General features: G+C 44.6%; 1 protein-coding gene across 4 annotated transcripts in view; it reads right to left on the minus strand.

Annotated features, from left to right (window-relative positions):
• SNPH (syntaphilin) overlaps positions 1-19981 on the minus strand; it is a 35005-nt gene extending 15024 nt beyond the window's left edge. For 3 of the 4 annotated variants that reach the window (XM_087928802.1, XM_087928801.1, XM_087928799.1), the window contains exons 1-2: positions 19879-19981; positions 19486-19673 (exon numbers count right to left, since the gene is read on the minus strand). The gene's annotated coding sequence lies outside the window, so the exon portion shown is untranslated. Of the gene's footprint in view, positions 1-9401; positions 9641-19485; positions 19674-19878 lie in introns of those variants that run through there. The other variant, XM_026721280.2, reaches the window with a different exon arrangement.
• Positions 19982-20508: the final 527 nt, after the last annotated feature.

Here is a 20508-nt window from a genome sequence, read left to right on the forward strand (position 1 = left end):
AGTTAAAAAGGAAATTAAAAACAGTGGGATAACAGATAATCAGAGTTGGAAGGGACCTTGTAGATCATCCAGTCCAACCCCCTGCCCTAGTAGGAGACCCTACACCATTTCTGACAGAGAGCAGCCCACTCTCTTCTTGAAAATCTCCAGGGATGAAGCTCCCACAACTTCCGAACTTCTGTTCCATTGGTTGATTATTCTCAATTGTCAGAAAATTCCTCCTTATTTCCAGGTTGAATCTCTCCTTGTTCACTTTCCATCCATTATTCCTTGTCTGGCCTTCGGATGCCTTGGAAAATAGCTTGACCCCCTCCTCTCTATTAAGTGTTGTACGTTTTGATTCTTGACTCTTGATGAATGTGTCTTTTCTTTTATGTACACTGAGAGCATTTACACCAAGACAAATTCCTTGTGTGTCCAATCACACTCAGCCAATAAAATAATTTATTCTATCCATCCATCCATCCACCACCCACCCACCTACCCACCTCTCTATGGCAGCCCCTCAAATATTGGAAGACTGCTATCCTGTCTCCCTTGGTCCTTCTCTTCCCTAGACTAGCCAAGCCCAGTTCCTGCAACTGTTCATTGTATGTTTTAGCCTCCAATCCCCTAATCATCCTGGTTGCTCTTCTCTGCACTCTTTCTGGGGTCTCAACCTCTTTTTTTATAGTGAGGTGACCAAAACTGGATGCAGTACTCTAGGTGTGGTCTTACTAAGGCTTTATAGAGTGGTATTAGTACTTCACTTGATCTTGATTGTATCCCTCTGTTAATGCAATTTAGGATTAGGGAGTTTGGCAGCTGAGCCTGGAGCCAGCTGCCTGTCTGAATAAAAGCTCCCAAGATAATGTTCCCCAAGAAACCCGAGTGGGGGAAGCAATGCGCCAAAATTAATCATCAGCCGGCTTGCTTGCATGCTGTGAGTTAAAAGGATGCAGCTATAGCGATGCCTGCAGGAGGGAAGCGGGGAGAAAGAGAGGGTAGACCGATGAACAGAATGACATGAGTTGGAAGGGGCCTTGGAGGTCTTCTAGTCCAACCCGCCTGCTCAAGGAGGAGACCCTATGGTATTTCAGACCAATGGCTTTCCAGTCTTTAACGGTTCATCGTATGTTTTAGCCTCCAGTCCCCTAATCCTCTTTGTGGTTTGCACTTTTTCTAGAGCAGAGGTCTCCAAACTTGGCCACTTTAAGACTTGTGGACTTCAACTCCACAGCTATGCTGGCCGGAGAATTCTGGGAGTTGGAAGTCCACAAGTCTTAAATTGGCCAAGTTTGGAGACCCCTGTTCTAGAGTCTTAACACCTTTTTTTACATCGCGGTGACTAAAAATGGACGCAATATTCCAAGTGTGGCCTTACCAAGGCCGTTTGTTGTTGTCTTATATTCAGCACCCATTTAGTTTGTGTCATCCACAGATTTGATCAGCATCCACCAAACCTTTTTATTTGAGCCGTTATTAAAATCTGGGCCCGAGACCAGACTTTTTGGCATGCCTAAATATTTCACTGCAATTCGATGAGGAATTGCTGGATGGCACAATTTTCAAACCGGCTGTTAGAACGTAGAATAACATGAGTTATTCAGAAAATATTGGATTGTGCTGAAATGAGTAAATTGACATTTGAAATTAGAGAACAAGAAGATAAACAATTTTATGAAGTTTGGGATCTTTTTTTATCAATGGTTAGATAATAAAACATAATAATAGAATATTCAGACTTAGCATATAATTTTTTTTCTTTTTTTTGATATTATCTTTATAAAACATTATCAAGATAGATTTGGTATGATCTTATGATTTACTGCAAAATAAATTAAGTAAACTATAGTTATCTCGTTAAAGTATGAACTAATAAAATTATAGATAAATGATTTTTTAGTGATGATATTAGGTTATACAATTATTGATTGATAATATGAACTATTATGTAATATAATTATATTAGTGACTAGGAAATGGATGCACAAAAAAAAAGTGGTAAACCAACCGATACATTTTGTAAATTTATGAAGAAGGATGATGTTTTTATGTTTTATGTGGTATGTCTATGTTGTTTTGTTGTTAAAATAACAAACTTTTTTTTAAAAAAAACATGAGTTGGAAGGGGGCTTTGGAGGTCATCTAGTCCAACCCCCCTGCTTATACTATTTCAGACAAATGGTTGCCCAATCTCTTCTTAAAAACCTCCAGGGATGGAGCACCCACAACTTCTGGTGGCAAGCAGTTCCACTGGTTGATTGTCCTCACTCTTAGGAAGTTTTTCCTTAATTCCAGGTTGCCTCTACTCCTCAGTTAGTTTCCATCCATTGCTTCTTGTCCTGCCTTCAGGTTCTTTGAAGAATAGCTTGACTAACCTCTTCTCCGTGACAGCCGCTCAATTATTGGAACACTGCTTCTTTTTACAACGGTATCCTGAGGGACACAGTGTGCTTGACAAAAGCATCAAGAACAAGTTGGCTCATCATCTTTTTAGCACTTTTCCAAAATTCAAGTTGGCCACTATTTTCTCTCTTGGAAAGCCTCGCCTGCGTTGAAGCCAGCGGAGGAACTCGGGGGGCAAATGGGACTCAGTCTCGTTTCTATATTGCAGAGAATTCTCCGGGAAACATCCCTGTGGACCGTCAGGATCTCAGCAGCTTTGCTGGAGAGGCAGAATGCAGAGCAACGGAGTTGGAAGGGACCTTGGAGGTCTTGTAGTCCAACCCCCTGCTCGGGCAGGGATACAATCAAGATCAAGGGAGGTACTAATACCACTCTATAAAGCCTTAGTAAGGCCACACCTAGAGTCCTGCATTCAGTTTTGGTCACCACATTATAAAAAAGATGTTGAGACTCTAGAAAAAGTGCAGAGAAGAGCAACCAGGATGATGAGGGGACTGGAGACTAAAATATATGATGAACGGTTGCAAGAACTGAGTTTGGCTAGTCTAGGGAAGAGAAGGACCAGGGGAGACAGGATAGCAGTCTTTCAATATTTGAGGGGCTGCCCCAGAGAGGAGGTGAAAGAGGGTCAAGCTATCTTCCAAGGCACCCTTGAAGGCCAGACAAGGAATAATGGATGGAAACTGAATAAGGAGAGATTCAACCTGGAAATAAGGAGAAACTTTCTGACAGGGAGAACCATCAACCGATGGAACAGAAGTTGCCTTCAGAGGTTATGGGAGCTTCATCACTGGAGGCTTTCAAGAAGAGACTGGACTGCCATCTGTCAGAAATGGTGTAGGGTGTCCCGCTTGGGTGGGGAGTTGGATTAGATGACCTACAAGGTCCCTTCCAACTCTGTTTATCTATCTATCTATCTATCTATCTATCTATCTATCTATCTATCTATCTATCTATCTATCTATCTATCTATCTATCTATGCTACACAATTTCAGACAAATGTTTGTCTGATCTCTTCTTGAAAGCCTCCAGGGATGAAGTTCCTACAACTTCTGAAGGCAACTTCTGTTCCATTGGTTGATTGTTCTCACTGTCAGAAAGTTTCTCCTTTTTTCCAGGTTAAATCTCTCTTTCATTAATTTCCATCTAATCAAAGATTCAGGAGCATCAGTACAACACACAAAGGAAGGTGTGAAGGATATGTGTAATTCGTACATTCCGGACAGCCATTGGTCTAGAATGGTATAGAGGGTCTCCTGCCTGAGCAGGGGGTTGGACTAGAACAGGGGTCGCCAACCTTTTGGACTTCAGGGACCACCAAACTCATCATTTTAAATCCCGCGGACCAGAGACCCTGGAAAAATCCCCCAAAAAGTCTGCAGGAAAATTCCCCACCTGGTTTTCCTACCAATCGATCGTTCTTTATTTGGGATTGTAGGATACCATCTCCAGCTCCGTTCTCAGGGGGAGAGAAAAAGAGGGAGAGACTTTTGGCTTCATGCAAGGAAAACAGCAGAAGCAGCAGAAGTCTTTCTTTCTCTCCCCCCAAACTCCGCCAGAAATGAGTCTATGTGAGACTTGTCATGCCGGTGCAGCCTCTTGGAGCAGGAGGCCTTGCAGGATCCCAAAGGCTCATTTCTGGTGGAGTTTGAGGGAGGGAAAGAAAGACTTTGGCTGCTTTCCTTGCATGCAGCCAAAAGCAGAAGAAGAAAGAAGAGGAAAGAAGCAGCCTGGTGGCCAGGCCAGGTGCGTGGGGTGAGTGGGGCAAGTTCCCCCACTCTGCCCTTTCCCCCCTCCCCTCACTACCTCGTGTTGTTCACAAAGCAAGCAACACAGCCTTGTGTTCCCACGCAGCCTGGATTAATTGCTTTGACATTTCTCTGCGGACCCCCAAAATTTTCTCATGGACCCCCAGTGGTCCCTAGCCCCTGGTTGGCGACCACTGGACTAGATGACCTCCACCGCCCCTTTTAGCCCTAGTATTCTATGAGTCTAAGAAAAGTAAATTCTGAATGCACAGGTAATCTTCAACTTACGACCACAGTTGACCCCAAATTTCTGTTGCGCAGCGAGACATCTGTTAGGTGAGTTTCTTGCCACAGTTGTTAAGTGAATTACTGCAGTTGTTGAATTAGTAATACAGATGTTAATTGAATCTGGCTTCCCCATGGATTTCTCTTGTCAGAAGGTCACAAAAGTAGATCACATGACCCCAGAACACTGCAACTGTCAGAAGTAGGAACCAGTTACCAAGTGTCTGAATTTGAATCGCGTGTCTGGGAGACGTTGCAACGGTTATAAGTGTGAAAAAGGGCCCTAATTCACTTTCTTCAGTACCGTTGTAACTTTGAACAGTCATTAAATGAACAGTTATAAGTCAAAGACTGAGACTGACATCGAAATGGATGATTGTCCATCACTGGAAATTTTCAAGGAAAGATTAACAGGTAACGGATAATCAGAGTTGGAAGGGACCTTGTAGGTCATCTAGTCCAACCCCACTCCCCGCCCAAGCAGGAGACCTGACACCATTTCTGACAGATGGGAGTCCAATCTCTTCTTGAAAGTCTCAAGTGATGGCGCTCCCACAACTTACAAAGGCAACTTCTGTTCCATGAGTTGATGGTTCTCACTGTCAGAAAGTTTATCCTTATTTCCAGGTTGAATCTCTCCTTGTTCAGTTTACATCCATTATTCCTTGTCTGGCCTTCAGATGCTTTGGAGAATAGATTGACCCCTTCCTTTCTGTGGACAACCATTTGTCCTGGATGGAATAAGGACCCTTGCCTTGGGCAGGGGGTTGGACTAGAAGGCCTTCAAGGTCACTTCCAGCCTTAGGATTTATTTATTAAACTCAAATGTATTTATTAAACTCATATGCTATCCATCTCTCTATCAGCGACTGTTTGGTAGGGTTTATAAACCATAGTTTCATCTGGGAAGCCATCACCATCCTAGACCAAGCCAAAAGGAAAAAAAACAAAAAACTAGGGAATTTCTAGAAGCTTGGTGCTTGGTCAAATTGGCCATTAACAGACACATAGACATAAACAATATCTACGTGCTGTGCAAAAGAAGCAACCAAGAAGCCAAAAAGGAGACCAAAAAACTATGAAAGCTCAAAAAGACCAATCCACCCCCGGAGGAGCATAGATTAACCCCAAGATTAACATCAGACAACAATCAAATAAACAATCCCTTCATCAAGAAACTGGCAACCAAGCCAACAGTAAACAGTCCAACCAAAGAACCACAAAGGCCACTCCCACAAAGACTGCTAGGGTAAGCCATAAAATGAGAGCAATCCCAACTCCTTACCAGCACTGAAGATGTTACCCAGTTGGGTCATGAAATGTCTGCAAGAAACCAACCAAGCTCAGAGAGCATGAAAGACCCTACAGTCCTCCTCCTCTTCCTCCTCTTTGCAATCCTCCCTCCCTTCTAGTTGGGTCATGAAACATCTGCAAGGAAACCAACCAAGCTCAGAGAGCACCAAGGACTCCACAGTTGTCCTCCTCTTCCTTTTCCTCCTCCTCTTCCTCTACTTAACCCCACTCCTTACCAGTACTGATGAGGTTAACTAGTTGGGTCATGAAACATCTGCAAGGAAACCAGCCAAGCTCAGAGAGCAACAAGGACCCCACAGTTCAGCCCTGAGCGACAAATCTTCTCCTTTGTCGGTAGGCGTGTCTTCTCCAGGAGGATCTGTCCCCCAATCTGGTCTTTCAAGTCTTCTAATGGTGCCCCCATCCCCGCTTTAACTGAGTCCATCCAACGGGTCCCTAACTTGGTCTTTCAGGTCCCCCATCACGATCGTAACTGTGTCTTTTCTTCTCTTCTCTTCCATTTTCTCTTCCCTCCTCCTTCTCTTCTTTACCCTCTTCTTTTCTCATTTTCTATTCTCCTTCGTCTCCTTCTTCCCTCCTCCTTCCCCTTTCCTCTCTTCTCCTTAATCTTCTCTTCCTTCCTTCTTCTCTTCTTTCATTTCCTCTCCCCTCCCCTCTTCTCCAGAGAGGTGGGTCTTCATACTGATTGATTATTTTCCACTATTGACTCTTAGCAACCATATAGATTTTCTCCAAGACAACCAATTCTCAACCTGGTGTTATTTAATGGGTTTTAATTAAATGGAATTTATGTGTGTGCACATGAGAGCACTAGGGCCCTCTAAAGTCACTTCTAATCCTATAATTCTATGATCCTTCCATCTTAAACTCCAGACTGTCCTTCCTTCCTTCCTTCCTTCTATTCCTCCCTCGTTTTCTTTCCCCCCTCTCCTCTTCCTTCCTCATTTTCTCTTCTCCCTCCCTCCCCTCCTCCCTCTCTCCCTTCCTCCCCTCTTCTTCCCTTGTTTTTCTTCCTTGCTTCCTTCCTTCCATCTCTCTTTCTTCCCTTCCTCCCCCTTCCTTCCATCTCTCCTCCCTCCCTCCCTTCTTCCTCCCTCTCCCTTCTTCCTTCCACCTCTCCTTCCTTTCTCCCATCTCTCCTCCCTCCTTTCCTCCCCCCTCCCTTCTTCCCAGCTCTCCTCCCGCTGTCCTTCCTTTCTTCCTCTCTCCCTTTGATTGGGTAGTGTGGAAAAAACACAGGTTGTGACAAAGGAAAGGCAGGTGGGAATTTGCTCCCCATTTCCTGACACGGGAGGACAATAGAGTGCAACCTATGAGCGGCCTAAACCTGTATTTACTGGTGAAATCAAAAAATAAAAATAAAAATTGAACGGGAAGCCCCCACTAAGCGCTCAAAATACAAGCCTTCTTCTGTGAAGGAGAAGAACATTAAGAGAGGCCTTGGGAAGAACAGTGACTCAGCAAGGAGAAACTGTCACCATTACAGCTGCAAGCAAGAAAGAAATAAAAAAAATAGGGACGGAATTGCAGAAGCTTTAGAAGACTTATTTATATCCATAGTCCTTTTTTTTCTCTCTCACTCTGATTAATAATCCAGCATCCATACCAAAAAACCAAATTCCAAAGCTGAAATCAGCTGCACATGTTTCTGCACAGTCACAAGCAGTCCTCGACTTGCGAGAGTTGATTTGAGTGACCATTCAAAGTTATGATGGCCCCGGGGGGGAAAAAAAAGTGACTTACGACTGTGTTTCACGGTTACGACCTTTGCAGCATCCCCGGGGTGACCTGATCCAAATTCAGATGTTTGGTAACTGACTCGCATTTATGACGGTTGCGGTGTCCCGGGGTCACGTGACTCCTCCTTTTATGACCTTCTGATGAGCAGAAAAGCCAGCCGGATGCACTTAACCACCGGGTGACTCGCTTATCAACCGCGGCGATTCACTTAACAATTTGGGCCTGAAATGTCATAAAATGGGGGCAAGAGTCACCTAACCAATGTCTCACTTAACAACAGAAACGCTGGGCTCAATTGTAGTCGTAAGTCGAGGATGACCTGTATTTTGCAGGGATTCCTTGGAAAAGATGGAAGGGACGACCGAAGATGAGGTGGCTAGATAGGGTCATTGACATAGTGACCATGAATTCTGGCAAACTCCGGGAGGTAATGAATGGCTGCGCTGACCCAGGCTTCACAAAATCACGAAGCCGACTCCTCGTCTCGACAAAACCCCTTTTTCATTAGGCTAATGTGAATTCCTCTCATTCACATCCAGCAAAGTCCCGGCAAACAATCTTTCAAGGGTGAATTGCAACCACAGATCTGATCAGGCTGGGAGTGTTGCCAGGCCGATAGTTTCCAAACGCCACGCTGTAGCAGCAATGACTTGGCAAGAAGTCAGGTACAGATCTTCGCCCTAATGAATTGAACTAATTGTCTTCTGCAAACTCCACTTCCCTTTCGCTCCTCTTTTATTCCCTATGGGAGGGGCCATTCACCGTCCACTTGTGCCTTTACTCCCGAGTCCACCCTTGTTCCTTAGCTATTCTCTTCGTCTGGCAGCTCTGTGCATGCGCACGCTGGGAACAGGCTCCAGCTGTTCTTCTGCCTCACTGACCTCTGACTCCGAAGGCAGCTGATAACTGTCGGAGGGCCCTGGCCCCATCTATGTGTCCGATGCAGAGTCCAAGCCTTCCCCAGACTCCAGGACTGGCCCAGGTTCCTCCCAACCTCCTCACTGTCTGAGTCTGCCATCAGCTTCGCTGGTCACTGGAGGGCCGCAATGATGTCAGGGAAGCTAGGCTTACCGTGGTTCATGGGGTTGCAAGAGTCGGACACGACTTAGCGACTGAACCACAGCGACAACAAAATTGTTCTTTCCGGTGAGAGGGAGTAAACGGTTGCCTCCTCGTTCCTTCTTCGGCCGTCTGTCTCAGCCCTCTTTCCCTTAATTTCTAAAATTTCATCAGGCAATGCTAAGACAAGGTGTTTACCAGCCTTATGGACTAGAAACTTGCCAGGGAGAAGAAACAAAAGAGATAGACAGTGTATGAGGTTCCACCTCAAAAGAAGAGTGCAGAGAAGAGCAACAAAGATGACTAAAGGTTAAAACATATGAAGAACGGTTGCAGGAATTCGGCATGGCTAGTTTCGTGAAAAGAAGGACCAGGGGAGACATGACAGCATTGTTCTGATATTTGAGGGGCAGCCACAAAGAAGAGGGAGTCAAGCTATTCTCCAAGGCAGGACAAGAAGCAATGGATGGAAATTAATCAAGGAGAGAAGCAACCTGGAATTAAGGAGAAACTTCCAAACAGTGAGAGCAACCAACCAGGGGAACTGCCTGCCACTAGAAGTTGTGGGTGCTCCAACACTGGAGGTTTTTCAGAAGAGATTGGACAGCCATTGGTCTGAAATGATATAGGATTTCTTCCTAAGCAAGGGGTTGGACTAGAAGACCTCCAAGGGCCCTTCCAACTCTGTTATTCTGCATTTTTCACTCTATGCAAAGCTCTGTCTTTAGCTGCAGCACGGAAACAAACTCACCAGAGTATATAGAGAAACAGGATAGAAGATTAACGCCAAGGGACATTAGCTTCCATTATGGTTAAATATCAACAGAAAAAAAACAAGCTTATTCTTTGTATTCAACTCAACTGACCTGGGACATTGATATAGAAGCCCTGGGTTTGGATGTATGCGGTTCAGCCTGTTTTGTGGTTGTGTTAAATGTTGTGTTGGTCTCGGTCTCTTTTTCTCTTGGCTGCTGAATATGATCTGTTTATAATGCTTTGTTTTAATCCTTCCTTGTTAGTGGCTGAGGTTATGCTTTTGAGACGGCCTGCCATATAAACTGAATGGCTTAATAAGTTGGGTCAATGGATGGATGGATGGATGGATGAATGAATGAGGGGTCTTTGGTGTTCGTTGAGCTCATCACTGCTAGAAGGGAGAGGAGTTTGTGAAGAGGAGGATGGAAGAGGAAGGAGGAGGAAGAGGAAGAAGGAGAATTATACCAATACAATACCCTTATCAAGGAACTACAAGTCAGACAAATATTCAAACAGTAAACCACAGCCTAATCAAAGAACCACCAAGGATAAAACACTCATACCAACACTTGAGTATTTTTTTCTTATTTATTTGATTTGTCAATCGCTTACAAGATACAGCTATAAGAATAAATAGAGTTTTGAGTACATGAGATAGATACTTATAAGGAAAAAATAACAATAGGACAGGGACGGTAGGCACGTTGGTGCGCTTATGCACGCCCCTTGCAGGCCTCTTAGGAAGAGGGTGAGGTCAATAGTGGATAGTTTAAGGGTAAAGGAATGGGGGTTAGAGGATGTAACAACAAATATAAATAATAAAAAAGAAAGAAACAATAGGTCAGGGATGGTAGGCACGTTGGTGCACTTATGCACATAGTTACAGATACATATACAGATAATCAGAGTTGGAAGGGACCTTGTAGGTCATCCAGTCTAACCCCCTGCCCAAGCGGGAGGCCCTACACCATTTCTGACAAACGGCAGTCCAATCTCTTCTTGAAAGTCTCAACTGATGGCACGCCCCTACAGGCCTCTTAGGAAGGGGGTCAGGTCAATAGGACATACTTACTTACAAGATGAACAAGGAACCGTGACTTGGAAGAGCTACATCAGAGAAAGAATGTCTTTCAGCTTGTTCTGATCATCGACAACAAGCTGAACATGAACCAGAGGGTAATCAAAGTAACACATCAAAATAAGAATGACACCAAAGATGGATGAAGCCAATTTGATCTGTCGGTTAAGGCACAAGGCTAGAAAGTAGGGGATGGTGAGTTCTAGTCCTGCCTTAGGCATGAAAGGTACCTGGGTGACTTTAGGCCAATCAACCAGGAGACGGTGAGTTCTAGTCCTGCCTTATGCATGAAAGGTACCTGGGAGACTTTGGGCCAATCAACCAGGAGACGGTGAATTCTAGTCCTGCCTTAAGCATGAAAAGTGCCTGTGACTTTGGGCCTATCTCTCTATCAGCCCAGCCTACCTCACAGGGTTGCTGTTGTGGGAAAAACAGGAAGAGGAAGGTATGTTCACTCCTTTGAGTTATTTATAAACAATAATCAAGGTGGGATAAAAGTCAAATAAATAAAGCTACTGAAAAATGGGCTGAGGGTGCAACCAGATCCACGTATACAATTCAGAATAACGCAGGCATCTATGCCTCTAGGCTGATCCAAGCGAAAGGAAATTCAGCACAAGGCCTTTAATCCTCAGGAAAGGATTTGCATGTGTGGGAGGAAAGGAAAATGACTGTTATGGGTGGCAGAGAAGACCTTATGTAATATGTAAAGGGAACAATTAGGAAACCTTGGCAAAAGGTCATCTACTGAAGGTGTCTCTGCAGCAGGAGACAATTTACACAAACCATAGCCGGGCTCTGATCCAAAGTCACACCAGACACCATTCTCCATTCTTGACACTCTGCACATTTATTATTTAATTTTAATCCCATCTTTATCGCTTTAAAAGCAATTTGAGGCAATGAACGTTTTGCCTACTATTCCTTCCTCCTCCTATTTTTCTCCATAACAATATCCTTGTGAGGTGGGTTGGGCTGAGAGAGAGAGAGAGAGACTGGCCCAAGGTCATCTAGCTGCCTTTCGTGTCTAGCATGGGACTAGAACTCACCATCTCCCGGTGATTGGCTCAAAGTTACTCAGCTGGCTTTCAGGTCGAAGACTGGACTAGAAGTCACCGTCTCCTGCTGATTGGCCCAGTCAGCTTTCGTGCTTAAGGCTGGACTAGAACTCACAGTCTCCTAGTAATTGGTCCAAAGTCACCCAGTCAGCTTTTATGCCTAAGGCAGGACTAGAATTCACCGTCTCCTGGTGATTAGTCTAAAGGTACCCAGCTGGTTTTCATGCCACAGGCAGGACTAGAATTCAACATCTCTTAACGATTGGCCCAAAGTCTCCGGCCTGGAGTCTGATTTTTTTTTTAATAATTTAGGCCAGACCAAAACCAGGACATCTGAAAGCAAGAGAGGTAAATCTTAGTCTGCATAACCCCAGGAAGGATCACATACATTTGAGGCTTCCCATGCGCACTGTAAATTTTACAGGATATATTTGTATTTGATGTCTCTGAGATATGAAGCTAAGTCAACTCTCAAACAACTCCACGCTCTGTGCTGAAAGAAGCAAGAACCGGTCATTTCAAGCTTTCCTACCCATGGATAGAAACACATCCGAAGTGGGCAGTTTTCTGCAAAGTCCAGGGATGAATAGGATAAGATAGGACAGGATAGAGAATACAGTGTAGACTAGACTAGAATTCAGAATAGAATAGAGTAGAATAGAGAGTAGAATGCAGAATAGAATAAAGTAGAATGGAGAATAAATGCAGAATAGTATAGACTGCGGAATAGAGTAGACTAGAATACAATCCAGAATAGAATAGAGAATAGAATGTAGAATAGAATAAAATAGAATGCAGAATAGACTAGAATAAAATGCAGAATAAAATAGAGTAGAGAATAGAGAATAGAATGCAGAATAGAGAATAGAATGCAGAATAGACTAGAATAGAATCCAAAATAGAATAGAGAATAGAATGCAGAATTGAATAGAATGCAGAATTGAACAGAATGCAAAATTGAATAGAATGCAAAATAGAAAAGAGTGGAGTATGGTAGAATAGAGAATAGAATGTAGAATAGAATAGAATGCAGAATAGAATACAGTAGAATAGAGAATAGAATAGAATGCAGAATTGTTATGTCCTGAGGACTCAAGGAGTTCTCACTCAGGTCCACTCACTTGTGTGGGCGTTATTTCCATTTCTCAAACTTAACAAGAATAGAATATACTTGAATATAATCCAGAATAGAATAGAGAATAGAGTACATAGAATAGAGAATAGAATGTAGACTAGAATAGAATGCAGAATAGAATAGAATGCAAGATAGACTAGACTAGAATATAATCCAGAATAGAATAGAGAATAGAATGTAGACTAGAATAGAATGCAGAATAGAATAGAATAGAATGCAAGATAGACTAGACTAGAATATAATCCAGAATAGAATAGAGAATAGAATGCAGAATAAAATAAAATAGAACAGAATAGAAAAGAGAACAGAATGCAGACTAGACTAGACTAGACTAGAACAGAATAGAATCCAAGGGCTGGAAGTGACCTTTTGGCAGGACATTTTATAATCATCTTGAATTTGTTTGTTCTAGAAAGACTGATGGGCAACTCTGACATGGTAGATCCTGATGTCCCTGGATCTTATCTCAAGCACTTTGTGAAGGACAGGCAGAAGGCCCAAGGTCCCAAATCTCAGATTTAATGATTTAAGAGCTCAGCCAACATTTCACTGACGTGCTGGAAAAACAACCCACGATTTAGCAACGATCAAGAGCAACTTGGTTATCTTTGCCCTGCAACCTACGTACTAACAACTTCTACAACTTAGAGAAATCTCAGCGATAATTCCCAGAAGCATCAATGTCCGTAAAATAGAGATGACACGACTCTGAGCGTCGCAAGTCAGGCTGACATGGAATGGCAGGGCCTTTTTGAAACTAAAAATCTGGAAAAGGATATGAAGGAGGAAACTCAGTGCGACGCACCTTTTCTTAAACCAAGTTGCTCTTTGTCCAATCCAATTAACAACGGTGCTTTTTCAAGAGGCAACTGGACTTTCTGGTTTTTTTTCTTCGAAGACATTTTGCTTCTCATCCAAGAAGCTTCTTCTGACTGCATGTGGGGTGGAAGGGAAGGATTTACATTCCTTACAGACCACTGGTGATTTGCATCCTTTTAGAGAGTTATTGAGGCCACTTGGAGGTTTATCTGCGTCTTCGGGGTCACCTGAGTGGTGCAAATGGGTGTGGAGCTTTCTTGGAACTGCTGAAAGGACTGTGTTGTAGATTGGAGATAGATGATGTCCTATCCCTCCCCGTCTGTTGAGGGAGGGCTGTTCCAATTTTGGCACAGATGGCCTTTTGGACCCCTCTTTCCAACCCCACTCCATCCAAAATGTGAGATTTGCTATCTTCAAAAGTCTAGCCTTTCTCTTTTAAATGCAGATGGACTGCTGAATCTCATCCCGATGGGTTTGTTCTCCTATGTTGAGCCATGCGTTTGTCAAGTGGTTGTTTCCCCAATGTACGGATCTGTCTTCAAAGAAAAACCAGAAAGTCCGGTTGCTTCTTGAAAAAGCACCTCCGGGAGAACCACGACTCTGGATGGCTGAGAATCTCCACAGAAATCCAGTTTACACTGTAGGAAGGACAAAGGAAATACAAGCTTTCCTTTGCTCCTGTATTTGCACGCGGCTCGTATTCAGGCACGGAAAATGCTGCCTTGGAGATCTGAGCGTGTTTTTATTTCCGTCGGAGAGGGAAGGAGGACAGTATTTAATTCTGACTATATATTCTATTTGCTACCTGTCAACGGATTCCCTCTACCGGGACAGTTTTGGTTTGAAAAAAAAGAAGAAAAAAAAAAAAGAATTCTGCGCGAGGTATAATGGAGAAGCATCCAAACGCCCGCAGCTTCTACTCGTCGTGCGGAATGAAATGAAAACAGCAAGATATCGGTCTCTTAGGAGCATTTTGATCCTTGCAACTGTCAGCCAGCCTGAGTTTCATTGCAATAACATTTTTCAGGTAAGGGTAGCAGAAATGGGAAGCACTGAAAAATATGACTTTAAGACGGTTTTTCCACACTTAAGACCGTTGCAGCCCCGCCACCCAGGGTCACGTGATCAAAATTCAGATGCTTGGCAACTGGTTTGTATTTATGACGGTCGTAACGTCCCAAGGTGAAGTGATTCCCCCTTCTGATAAGCAAAGTCAATGGGAAAGCCAGATTCGCTAACAACCGTGTCACTAACTTAACAAGTGCCACAATTCACTTAACAACAGCGGCAAGAAGAGTCATAAAATGGGGCGAAACTCACTTAACAAAGGCCTCACTTGGCAACATACATTTTGGGCTCCGTTGCGGTCGTAAGTCGCGGACTACCTGTACCGAGGTTCTTCGGAACCCATGCAGAAAGTATCCTACAGTAGCCTAAGTTTGTTTGCATGTTTGTGTATTTATTTATTTGTCAGATTTAGCTACCATTGTTACAGAAGAGAATATTTGTAGCTCAGGGTTGAATTAAGGGGCCCTTGGTGGTCTCTAAGCTTAATTGTTTTCTTGCAGATGTTTCATTATCAAACTAGGTAATATCTTCAGTGCTGGAAAGGAGGAGGAGGAGGAGGACTGTGGGGTCCTTGTGCTTTCTGAGCTTAATTGTTCTCTTGCAGATGTTTCATTATCAAACTAGGTAATATCATCAGTGCTGGAAAGGAGGAGGAGGAGGAGGACTGTGGGGTCCTTGGTGCTCTCTGAGCTTTGTTGGTTCTGGAAGGGAGGGGGAGGAGGAGGAGGAGGACTGTGGGGTCCTTGGTGCTTTCTGAGCTTGGTTGGTTCCTTTCAGACATTTCATTACCAAACTAGGTAACCTCATCAGTGCTGGAAGGGAGGGGGATTTGCAGAGAAGAGAAGGAGGACAACAACTGCGGGGTCCTCGGTGCTCTCTGAGCTTGGTTGCTTTTCTTGCGGACATCTTATTACCCAACTAGGCCACATCATCAGTGCTGTAAAGGAGGGGGAATTTGTTCTCTGTTTCTATACATGCAAACCGCACTTGCTTTTAGCACTGATGATGTGATCTAGTTGGGTCATGAAAGGCCTGCAAGAAAAGAACCACGGCCAAAGAGCACCAAGGACCCACAGTTTAGCTTTTCGCTCTTCTTGCAGCTGCAAAACAAATGCAACAACCGGTACCAAATTTTCAAAAACTGGTTTAAAAAGCAACCGGTCATTTTAAGACTGTTTTTTCTAAGGCGCCAGCCAACTTGAGCGTTGAGCGATTCATGTTCCTTGAGTTAACTTGAGGGGGTGCTGTCACTTTGCTGTCTCTGGGGTGCCCGGAGAACTGGCACGCTTGGTTGGCCTGGTCGTCGGCCTGCTTATCTCTTAGGCATCGCATCCTGGGTTCACTCCCATGTTTCTGCTTCCTCCGCTAACTAACATTGGTTTGTTGGTCTGCAGCAGAGGTGGTATTCAGCAGGTTTTGACCAGTTCTGGAGAAGCGACAGAGGAAATTGTGAGTAGTTTGGAGAACCGGCCAATACCATCTCTGACTGGAGATTTTTAGAGTATCCTTTCTCTGCTATGCCCACCAAGTAACGCCCACAGAACCTGGAGTAAAAAAAAAAAAAGGAATCCCACTACTGGTCTGCAGGATTAGCTTAACTCAGCACACGCCTAGGTTACTAAGCATTTTTCAAGGGCAGGAATAGATGTGCCGTCCTCCACCTTCATGCAGCTACTACTGGTTGTGTGTCACAATTAGTTTGTATGATTTGGACCAGCTCAAGCGGCAGTGTGGGGTTCTCCTACTGGGCTCCTCCCTATCAGTTTCTATAGCCTTCCTTTCTTTCTTTCCATCCTTCCTTGCCTCCCTCTCTTCCTTCCTTCTTTCTCTCCTTCCTTCCCTTACCCCTCCCTCTCTTCTTTCCTTTTCCTTGATCCCCCTTCCTTCCTTCCTTCCTTCCTTCCTTCCTTCCTTCCTTCCTTCCTTTCCTTCCTCCATCCCTCCCTTCCTTTCTTCCTCCCTTTCTCCCTCCTTCTTTCCCTTCTTCCCTTCCTTCCTTGCCTCTCTCCTTTCTTTCCTTTTCCTTGCTACTCCTTCCTTCCTTCCTTCTCCCTCCTCCTTCCCTTTCTCCGTTCCTCCATTCCTTCCTTGTTCTTTCCTTCCTTCCTCCCTCCTTGTTCTCTCCCTCCTTTGTACCTTCATTTCCTCTCTTCCTTCCTTGTTCTCCTTCCTTCCTTCCTTCCTTCCTTCCTTCCTTCCTTCCTTCCTTCCTTCCTTCCTTCTTCCTTCCTTCCTCTCTTCCTTCCTTCTTCCTTCCTTCCTTCCTCCCTCCTTCTTCCCTTCCTTCCTTCTCTCCTTCCTTTCCTTGCTTCCTCCCTGCTCCTTCCTTCTTTCCTTCCTTGTCTTGTCCAGTTTCTATTTTTAAAAGCAGAAATCCTCAAGCCACTGTGTTAAATTCTTTGCTTGGGTTCCATCTATTTATTATTGAGAAACTTATCGTGCCACAATTATGCAAAATTTAAGAAGATCCTGGAGGACAAAGTAAACAGACAGGTCCATAGCTAGAGACTTGCTTTCCAGGTGAGTTGGCAAGTCCAGCACAGAAGCATTTACAATCAGCTCAAGAGAGAACCAGTTAAAGGTCTGTGGCTCATCCAGGTCAAAAAAACGGAGAGAACAAAACAACGAAGGTGAACTAAAACCATGCTGGCTTAGTCAGTCAAGAAGAACTTTTATAGGCAGAAAGTTTAATCAGGTGGTTGAATTCTTGACTGGGGCTGACAAAGTCATTGTGCCCCTCAGCCCAATTTCCAACCTTCTCTATTGGGAAACGAACGTGCAACATTGCCTTTTGATATTTGAACTATCCGGATAATCTGTGACAATTTTCACAAGGCCCAACAGGATGATTTGATGAAATCTTGAGCGAATTGGTGCCTTTCTCCCAAGTTTTGCTGAGCCCCATGGTGTCACAATAATTCAGCCCTACAAGGGGCTTGCTAGGGAAAATGTGCTTGTGTGACTCACAACGCAAGTAACGCTGTACTGATAGGAGAGAATATTTGCAGCTCAGGATTGAACTGTGGGGGGGTCTCTAAGCTGGGGTTTTTCTTGCAGACGTTTCATGACCCAACTAGTGAACTTCATCAACATATTGACTACAGTGTGCAAGAAAACAGCCAAGCTCAGAAAGTACCAAGGACTCCACAGAAAGAGAAAACCAGATAACCATGGATTAATACCAGACAATCAAGGAGGAAACATCCTAGTGAAGGAACTAGGAAAGAAAAAAAGCATGCTTCCAACAACACTGCCAGGCCAAGCCCCTTGCATATAAACAGAGGTCAACCTCCTCTTTCTTCTAGCACTGATGATGTTACCCAGTTGGGTCATGAAACGTATGAAAGAAAACAACACGCTCAGAGAGCACTAAGGACCCACAAATAATGTTGTTTAGAAGCACCCTTCCTTCCTTCCTTCCTCCCTCCCTCCCTCCCTCCCTCCCCTCTATTCTCTTTGTTCCTTCATTCCTCCTTTCCTCTTTTCCTTCCTCCCTCCCTCCGAACTCCTGTTATTCTGTAATTCTGTAAGGCTCTCCTGCTTGAGCAGGGGGTTGGACTAGATGACCTCCAAGGTCCCTTCCAACTCTGTAATTCTGTAAGAGTCTCCTGCCTGAGCAAGGGGTTGGACTAGAAGACCTCCAAAGTCTCTTTCAGCTCCGTTATTCTGTAATTCTGTAAGGCTCTCCTGCCTGAGCAGGGGGTTGGACTAGAAGACCTCTAACCTCCCTTCCAACTCTGTTATTGCATTCTTTTCACGTGATCACTTATGGCAAGTACAACTGTCATCAGAAAACCCCCAAGCCTGCATCCTTTGACAAGGGTGTGGGAAGGAAATCTCCTACATAACAAGGTGGCCGCGACGTTAATGACATTTGAAAATCTATTCCAACCTCTTCAGGGATGCTAAGGACCTACGGATGACTCAGAAGTCATGAGATGCAGAATTTGGTTGTTTACAGCAGACAAAATGCCACCTTTGCATCCAAGGAGGGCTTGCTCGACTGAGAACAGTGCTTAAGAGGGTGTCAAATAGCAAAATTAAAGGTTTCCCAAGGAAGAAACTAAATCCACCATTATAAATCACCGTTCTCGAGGGACAGAAGGCGATTCCTCCCATCCTACGCCCGAACGAGCCTGGGAAACCGCAGAGAACTTGATGCAAAAGTCAGGGCTAAGACTGAAAGATTTTGGGGTGTCCAAGACAGGGGGAAGGTCAGAGAAACAAAATGTTCTTTTAAATGCCACGCCAATTCCCAATGAAGTCATTGCTTTTTAACCGATCCGTTTCATGCCCCTTTAAACCAGAACTAAGCAAGGTTATTCTAAAGGTAGGAGGACACCTACCAATGACCTTGAATGGAGAAAGGGAGAATAAGGCCAGAAAGACAAATTTAATTTCGGTAGTTTGTCCTCATTTTAAGAGACTGCAGCAATGAACCCCAAATGTATTTTTCAGCAAAATTTTAGGAGAAGCTCTGGCTTGTTTCAAACCCTGCTTGGCCCTGCATTGTGGCTTATTTACGGGCTATGTAATCCAAACCAAGATACCTCTGGATGTTCTAGGGAAGGACGATGAAGAGTCCTCAGCCATCCACCCATCTTTCTAACCAGGGAAAGATTTAACAATATACATATATATTCTCCCCCCCACACCCCCAGATCCAGAGATCTTCTGTGCACAACCCTGCAAACTCCCCCCAACCCCCAGAGTCAGTTTTTCTGCTTGCAAAAATCCATTTATTTTTATTTTTAAAAAATTGCAAGCAAACCATCTGCCTTTCATCGATCACCTTTACGGTTTTTCCCTTGCAAAAAAGGCCGGCGGGAAAATGTGAGTCATGCTGACGCCCCGCCAGGCTCTGATCTGTGACAACCGAATGTCCCCACCCCCACCCGCCACCCCTCAACATCAACCGAACCCGGCTCTTTTTGCACACTTGCACAAGTCCCGACTTCTCCACCCGTGCCATTTTAACCCCTTCCCCTCAGGACCACTGCACCGGTGGCGGTGATGACGACAACAGAGGTACTTACCTGAGAGAGCCCAGCTGGGAAATAGATAGCAGGGACGGATGCCCCGAAACAGACCTTATCTTGGGGAGCTCTTCTTCGAAAGCCTGGGAGACACAGGAAGAGAGAGGAAGAGAGGTGGGGGGGGGAGCGTGCAACCCCACTGCAGTGCTCATAGGAGGCGGGTGATTGCTTGCCAGTCGGTTAGTGCCCTGTCGACAGCCGAGGAAGACAAGAGAAAAGGCGGGGATGAGACAAACACACACACACACACACACACATGGATGCAGCTGGTGGAGAGATGAAGGATGCTCTTCCCCCACCCCCCAGCCCTTCAGGTGCATCCTCCACTCCCCTCTTCCTCCCCATCACCAAAAAGCATCCTTAATCAAAGGACCAACATTACGGCATCCTCACCTCCTCTGCTGGCCCCTTCCATGGTGCTGAGCTTTTTTGGGGGGACGGGGGGTGCTCTGAGGAGAGGCAGCTGAGCTGAGGTCTTCTCGCTGTCTGGGGCCCAGAAGGGTGGGGAGGAGGAAGAGGAGGATGGCTTTGCCCAGGCAGCTGCGTACTTTGGCTCCGTCTTAAAGAGACCGCCGACCGTCAAGCCGGCTCCCTGAAAGGGATTTCCAACTGGATTGAATTTCTCACCTACGGCTATACCTTTAAATGGGTACCCCTGCTCTCACTTCCGTCTTCAGCCCAGCAAGGGGGAAAGTGTTTTGCATCAATTCGTGTCTAGGTGTGTATGTGGCAAAAACTTCATTTCTGCACGTCTGTGATTAAAAGCACCACGGCTACTAGCAAAAAAATAATAATAATGGTTTTTTTCCCCTTCGTGAATGGAATCACTTCATTGCGGTTCCCATCTATTTTCCTTATTTTTTTAAAAAAAACATTTTATTGTCAGTTTTGGGGGTTTCATTGGGAGCTGCCCAGAGTTGTTGAGAGTTGGGGAGCATATAGGTTTAGTAAATTGTTATTATTATTATTGGTTGCATAGGTGCTTAGAATGGATCTGGCGTTTTTGCCGGCTCATGGAGTCCT

This window comes from Pseudonaja textilis, chromosome 3 (assembly GCF_049901715.1).
Source record: "Pseudonaja textilis isolate UNSWEBS1 chromosome 3, rPseTex1.2, whole genome shotgun sequence".
In the NCBI taxonomy this organism is placed as follows: Eukaryota; Metazoa; Chordata; class Lepidosauria; order Squamata; family Elapidae; genus Pseudonaja; species Pseudonaja textilis.